Below are 7,156 nucleotides of genomic sequence, written 5' to 3' on the forward strand. Positions count from 1 at the left end.
ACCACTACAACTTCACCAATCCTTAACTAATCCATTACCCTAACTTTGCAAGCAACCTAACCACCCATATTGTCCATCACACCGCCATCTACTATCATTTCACCCAAACCCATTGCCAGAGGAAATTCTTCAACACCTCCAGTGTACGCTGATCCTATCCTCGATAGGATCATCGCATTGGAGGAATCTAATGCGAAGAGGGCTGAACGAGAGATGGTGCTCCTCAAATTTATTAAAGATATGAAGCAGAACGATATTGAAAACGAGAAAGAAAAGGGGGAACTGAAAGCAAGGATACAAGTTCTGGAGGAGGAGAAGGTGGTGAAAGAGCCTCAAATGGAAAATCAAAGATTGTTGATTAACACGCTTCACACCAGAGTCCAGAATCAACAATTGTTGCTGAACGACAGAGCCTCTCAAAACGCTAATCTGAGGGCAGACAACTCCAGGCTTGTTGACAGAATGGCTACACTTGAGAGAAACTTACCAAGTGCAAGTGCTCTCCGAACAAGTCTTAATAAGAAGATCGAGGATGCAACGAGAAAGTGGGATGTTGAGAGTGAGGCTACAAACTCCAGGGTCATGAATCTAGAAAATCAGCTAGCATCCTCTGCCTCCCTCGATACACTGCAAACTGAGATGGAGTCCATTTAAGCCAAACTTGAAGAGCATGATCGTTTACATGAGCTTCAATACTAAAGACTAGAGGGAGATTGTTAGACCCATTTTGTTTATGTTAGTCTTTTGTAATGTATTTGTTTATCTTGGGCTTTAATAGTTCACATTGTATTGGCCTAGGGGAAAAACATGTAATGTAGCCCATTGGGCATTTTAGAAATGAAAACAATCTCTCATGCATGCTCCTCTATTAATAGGAAGCATGCCATGAGAAGAACATCCTTTTACCAAATTGTCAAACACACTTATATTTTCTTTTACTCACTTTCTCCCCTCATGCCTCTCTCTCACTAAGCCCGAGTGTGATTTTCACTAGGACTAAGTTCGGTTGATCCAAGAACGTTGTTAGATCCACCCGCCACGGGACCTACACAAACCATAAACTTTTTTATAATAAATAAAATTAAAATCCAAAAATATTACATGTATATTAAAGCAACACAATTCTACCTCCAAATAGGCTCCAAGTGTACAAGCTTCTATTTTTACAATTTTTCCTTCATGAATGATAAAATGAAAAATATGTTGTCGGTGGGAATTGAACTCAATACCTTACTTTTAAAATATTTATGGCTAACCAACCCAACTATAATTAATTGATGTTAGTCTTCTTGTTTTCTTAATTGGTACAAATTCATAACCTTCCATTTTATTACTTTTAAAATGCAAATACACATTATTTTTACTAATTTATGTATTTTAGTAAATTATTTATATTTTATGAATCCATAACATATGTTAATATATATTATTAAATTTAATTTTTTTATTTTAATTTTTAACAATCCGTATCACATGAGTTTTATCCTAGGATATAAATATAAGATGAATAATGTAAAGCAGCCCCCAAAATACAGGCACGCAGGGGTGGGGATAAAAGCTAGTAGTATATTTAACGCCGCTACTAGGTTTTGAACCAACACATCGGTTCGTACAAACTGATCCTCTGATCATTCTATGTAATTATTTTTCTGTTACATTTATTCTCTTCTGTTAACATGGTAAGATCAAATCTAATAAATTATTATATTGTATGTAATTTGCATGTGTGTGATTCAGTCAAAGGTGTTATCCTAGTATTGTGGGGTATTTGAATTTTATGTAACTAAGGAGTCTGATTCTTGTGTTCAGTCATTTGAATAATAGCGCTATTCAGTTGTTCCTTATTTAATGCATGTTGCAGTCATTTCGTTGCGACTTCTAAATCGAATTAACCAGAAGTATTTTTGAGTCAGCATTTCGTTCTCTAATTCTAACCGATTTCACAGCTAATTTCATATTTTACAAACCATCGTTGATTGTCCTTATCCTGCATGTTAGTGTTGTTTGATTCCTATGTTTTTTGACTAGCATTCAAATTGTGTTATTACTTCTTCATTATTATAAAATTTATATCTCATGAAAACTTTTAATAAACACTTTGAGACAACACTTTTTGGGAAAAAAAAACTAACAAGTTTTAAAAAATTGTTGTGATATGATCCTTTAAAATGATATTCTTAACGTTGTGGTATGGAATTTTTTATGGGATTAAAACACATAGGTGGATTTTACAACACCTTATACTTAAGATGAATCTTAGCTTTAAACTCATGATAGCATCTGTGCATATGGAGCTTGATTATGCCCTTGTGGATTTTAAAATTTTAGGATTACAGTTTCTTTGGTTATGTTAGTTTTGACATCACATATATATTTTTTTCTGCAAGCACTTAAATTCTGATCGCAATTAAACAGAAAAAGAAGCATGGAAGATAAGAAATAGGATTAAATCAAGCCTTATGTTCATAGAACTCCTGTCATATCTTCGGAAACCCTAAATTCTATGGCTGACAAAACTTTATTTTTCAAGTGTGAATGCTTCCAAAAGGAGTAAGAAAGGTCTTCTACGTTTTCTTTATATGCCTAAAGATGAATAATAATAAAAAAAATTTGGTGTGTTCATTGTGATTGCAAAAGTTATATGATTTTAGTAACAATCTGAATTTCTTAATAAAATGATTTAGAGTGATTATGCCTTAAAAATACATTTTGGTTTAACACGATCTTTATCAGTCAGAGGTAAAATGTAACCCGATTCGAAAGGCAAACGGTTATGGTTCCAAACTAAAACCTCTACTTGTTATTGAAATTAGCATATTTTTGCTCATTACAATGGATTTTAACATTCTTTGATGGTTATCAGTGGAGCTTTTAAAATCAGAGGTGCATCAAACGCTATCTTTTCTCTTGATGAAGAACAAGCAGCCAAAGGAGTAGTAACTCATAGCAGGTATTATCTCTTGTCTACATTGCATATTTTACAAACCTAATATTATGATTTTGAAAGTTAATTGTTTTTAATGTTTTTTTAAATATAGTGGTAATCATGCTGCGGCACTTGCTTTGGCTGCAAAACTTCGAGAAATTCCTGCATATGTAGTCGTACCATAATCCACACCAAAATGCAAAATTGAGAATGTGAAGCGTAATGGAGGTCAGGTTATAATGAGTGAGACTAATATGCAATGTAGACAAGAGACAGCAAACAAGTTATTACATGAGACCGGAGCTGTTCACATTCCTTCGTCTAATGATGCTCATATCATAAGGTATTTATTATTTATTTGATCTTTAGATGATTGGATTTTTTTGGTAGCATCTATAAAAAGAACTCCCATATCTTAGATGTTTTAAACATCACTTGCATTTTCTTGTTTTTCAACAGTGGCCAGGGTACGGTGTCACTCGAGTTTCTTGATCAGGTCCCGCAACTAGACACCCTAATAGTTCCAATAAGTGGTATGTATTTCTTGCTATCATCTATGAATCTTATACTCTTTAGTTGGTTTTGTTTTTCACGTGAAGTAGAAACATGTAGGTGGTGGTTTAGTATCTGGAGTAGCGATTGGTGCCAAATCAATAAATCCTGCCATACAGGTCCTTGCTGCTGAGCCAAAAGAAGCAGATGATGCAGCACAATCAAAAGCATCTGGTAGACTCATAACCTTGCGTCAGACAAACACAATTGCTGATGGCCTTCGAGCTTCTCTTGGAGATCTTACTTGGTAATATTATCTTTATAGCTCTTCAAGACATTAAAACATACATTGAATCGATAATCACACAGAACAATAGCAATAACAACATTTGAGTTCATCTTCCATACTTGAACGCGCATCGTTTTGATTATGTAGGCCCATTGTACGAGATTTTGTTGATGATATCATAACTATGGAATATAAAGATATTATTCAATCTATGAGATATTGGTACAAGATACTTAAGGTTACAATTGAGCGTAGTGGTGCTATAGGCCTTGCTGCAGTTTTGTCAGATAAGTTCAAGTAAAATCCTGTTTGGAAGGATTCTCGTAACATTGGGATTGTGTTTTCAGGAGGTAATGTGGACCTAGGCTGTTATGCGAAGAGGAGAGCAATGACAAGAAGTCTGGGTCATGAGTACTAGTTAGTATGTTTTAGTATTAAGTATAGTTTCAGTTCTGTTTTCATCGGTGTCCCATTGATGAATACAAATTATTGGTTTGAGTTAATTCCAATATATCCGTCTAGTGTATACTTTTGATATCCGAAAAATAATGTTTTTCCTTATCTCACCCTCCCGTCATAAACCATACACACATCAGTGTGGTATGCTCGGTCCGTTTATTTGTTCATACTTAAATCCAAGTTCTCAAATGATTGGATATTTTCTTTTAGTTAATCCGATAGTGTTAGGTCCCTTTTTGTATTAAGTCTTTTATATTGATTTTTTATCTCTTGGGCTTTAGTTTTTGATTTGTATGTACAGGCCCAAGGGAAAAACATGTAAATAAGCTCATTGGGCATTGACAATGACATGTTTCTCATGCATGCTCCTCTATAAATAGGGAGCATGGCATGAGAAAGAAAGAACCTTTTACCAAAAATTCTCTAACACACACATATTATCTTTCTCTCACTTTCTCTCGTCTCTCTCTCTCTATCTATCTATCTATCTAAAACCCGAACATAAAACTCAAGATCCGAGACCTCTTAGGTTGCTTAGTGTGATTTCCGCTAGCACTAAGTTAGGTTGATCCAAGAACGTTGTTGGATCCACCCACGTTGGGACCTACAATTGGTATCAGAGCTTTGGCTCACTAGTTGAGGGTTTTTGGATCACAACCTTGGGTTTTGATCTTGAGAAGAAGATAAGAAAGCTTCTTGCAAAGAAAACCACAAAAACAAGAAAAACAACAAAAAAATACAAAAAGAATTGGTATTAAGTTGATAATTATGTCTTAGTGTGTGTTCTTAGTAAAACAACAAGTGTACTAGTGTTGGATCTAAAGGTTTTGGGTTTGAATGTGTTAAAATCGAGGTTACGGGTGTGAAAACTTGTTAAAAATGATAAGTTAAAGATTTCGCTTTGCATGACCTAAAAATCAGTGTAACAACCTCTGACCAGAACTGACACGTTAGGTGAATAGATCCCTAGAAGGATTGCTTCTGGAAGCTTAAACTTTTTCGCTTCGCATAAAGGTTTTTCGCTTCGCCTTAAACCTTTTCGGTTCGCTTGGAAAGTTTTTCGCTTCGCTTCACTGTTCATGTTTCGCTTCGCTTGGAAACTTTTTCGCATCGCATCACTGTTCATCAAACTTTTTCGCTTCGCTTGAAAAACTTTTTCGCGCGAAATTCTTGTCTGAGAAAGAATTTTGAACCGTTTAAGGATTATTAAGTGTTTGAGACTGTTGAGATCATGATAAGCACTGATTTTGAGCTGTTGAAGGGGTATTTGTTGTTAGAAAACCAAGTAGGAACTCCTCAAAAACCTCCAAAGTATATGACCATAGATGACAACTTTGCTGACTTCAAATGGAGGTTCATGAACTATATCTCGTTGACTGAAACTGAATTAATGAGATGTTTTGAACAACGTCCTCATGTTCTCATGACTGTCACTCAAGCTGGGGAACAACTAAAAACTCTTGAAAATTATGATCAAAATGATAGGGACCTATTAGCACAAGATAAGAAAGCATATCTCATTTTAACCGTTTGTCTTTCAAATGAGATCACTGAAACTCTACGTGAACACAGAAGTGCCAAGGGTTTGTGGGATGCTCTTGTTGAGAAGGTTGAGGGCAATGCTGAAATTAGGGAAAACAAGAAAGCCCTATTGAAAGAAGAATTCATTATGTTAAACCATCGTCAAGGAGAAGCTTTGTTGGACCCGGTAAAGAGATTTGAGAAGCTAATGGTAAGAGTCAGAGCTGCAAGTGTCAACATCACCAACTCTGAGGTCAATCACAAGTTGATGAATTTGTTTCCTTATAGTTGGAGTACAAACACAATCACAATCAAGAGAACCACCAATCTGAATGCCATGACAAACAGTGATTTGATATCCACTATCAAGTCATTTGAAATAGACGAGCAAATGAGAATGAATAATCATCTGAGTTCTCTGAATCAAGCTGGGATGAGTATTGCATCCTCTATTCCAACTGCTTTTTTAAGCAAAACCCAGCAGAATGTGTACCCTGTGAACAATCCAAAGTACTCCTCAAGTGTTCTTCCACAGACTACTGCCTTTATCTCAACGGAAAGTTAATCTAGATCATCTGAGCCTAGCTCTTTTCAAAAAGCAGTCGATAGTGCACTTGAGCAAGCATTGAAGGCCCATGGAATTTCATCGCCATCGAAGAATCAGCCAAGCAAAAGCTCCAGCCACTGTAAAGCACTACCCATGTTAAATGACTCAAACATCTCAATAGTTCATGCTTTTCTGTCAAGCCATGAAGAGTTGACGCAGGGAAATCTATTGCCACCACAATTTGAGATTGGGGATATGAGAGATATCAATCAAAAGGATCTCGAAAAGATGGATATCAAGTACCAAATGGCAACGACCGTGCAAAGAGCTACAAACGTCATGAAGATGTATGGGAAAGACAGCTTCAAGGATTCAGACAGGAAGATGATCAGTTTCAACAAGTCAAAGCTGCGATGTTACAACTGCGGTGAGATGGGTCACTTTTCACGAGAATGCACGAATCCAAGCCAACCAATGATATTCGTGTGACTAAGGAAGAAAATAGTAAAGCTGCTAGAAAGAAGCATGAGGTGCAGAAGCCAAGCAGCTCAGCTCCAAGAATTGGTAATCATCCACACAAGGTCAATTCAAGCTCAAACACAAGGGCCCTTATCTCCTAAACGGAGGTCCAAACTGGTATGGATTGGGATGATCAATTTCAAGAGCTGCAGAATCCTCTCAACATGACAGTCATGGCTTTCACGAGAAACAATGAAGCGTCCACATCCACAGCTGCAAGTTCCGATGCATCACCCGTCGATGAGGTAAATCACAATCTCTGCACTTAAGCTTGCATAAATAAGGTGACATATTATAGATATCCGCAAGACGAAGTTTTGAAAGAAAAGGCAAAACTTCGTCAATTAAATGCTGAATATGTAAAAGCTGACAAGATCTATGTTGAAAAGATTAAAACTCGCCA

At 36.2% G+C, this 7,156-nt stretch overlaps 1 pseudogene; it reads left to right on the forward strand.

Moving 5' to 3' along the window:
* The first annotated feature begins 213 nt into the window (after positions 1-213).
* Positions 214-4,125, forward strand: LOC143568672 (serine racemase-like; annotated as a pseudogene).
* The last annotated feature ends 3,031 nt before the right edge of the window (positions 4,126-7,156 follow it).

This window comes from Bidens hawaiensis, unplaced genomic scaffold, assembly GCF_021521415.1.
Source record: "Bidens hawaiensis isolate Kalapana, Puna unplaced genomic scaffold, B.hawaiensis_p1.1 tig00024052_1, whole genome shotgun sequence".
NCBI classification, from domain to species: Eukaryota; Viridiplantae; Streptophyta; class Magnoliopsida; order Asterales; family Asteraceae; genus Bidens; species Bidens hawaiensis.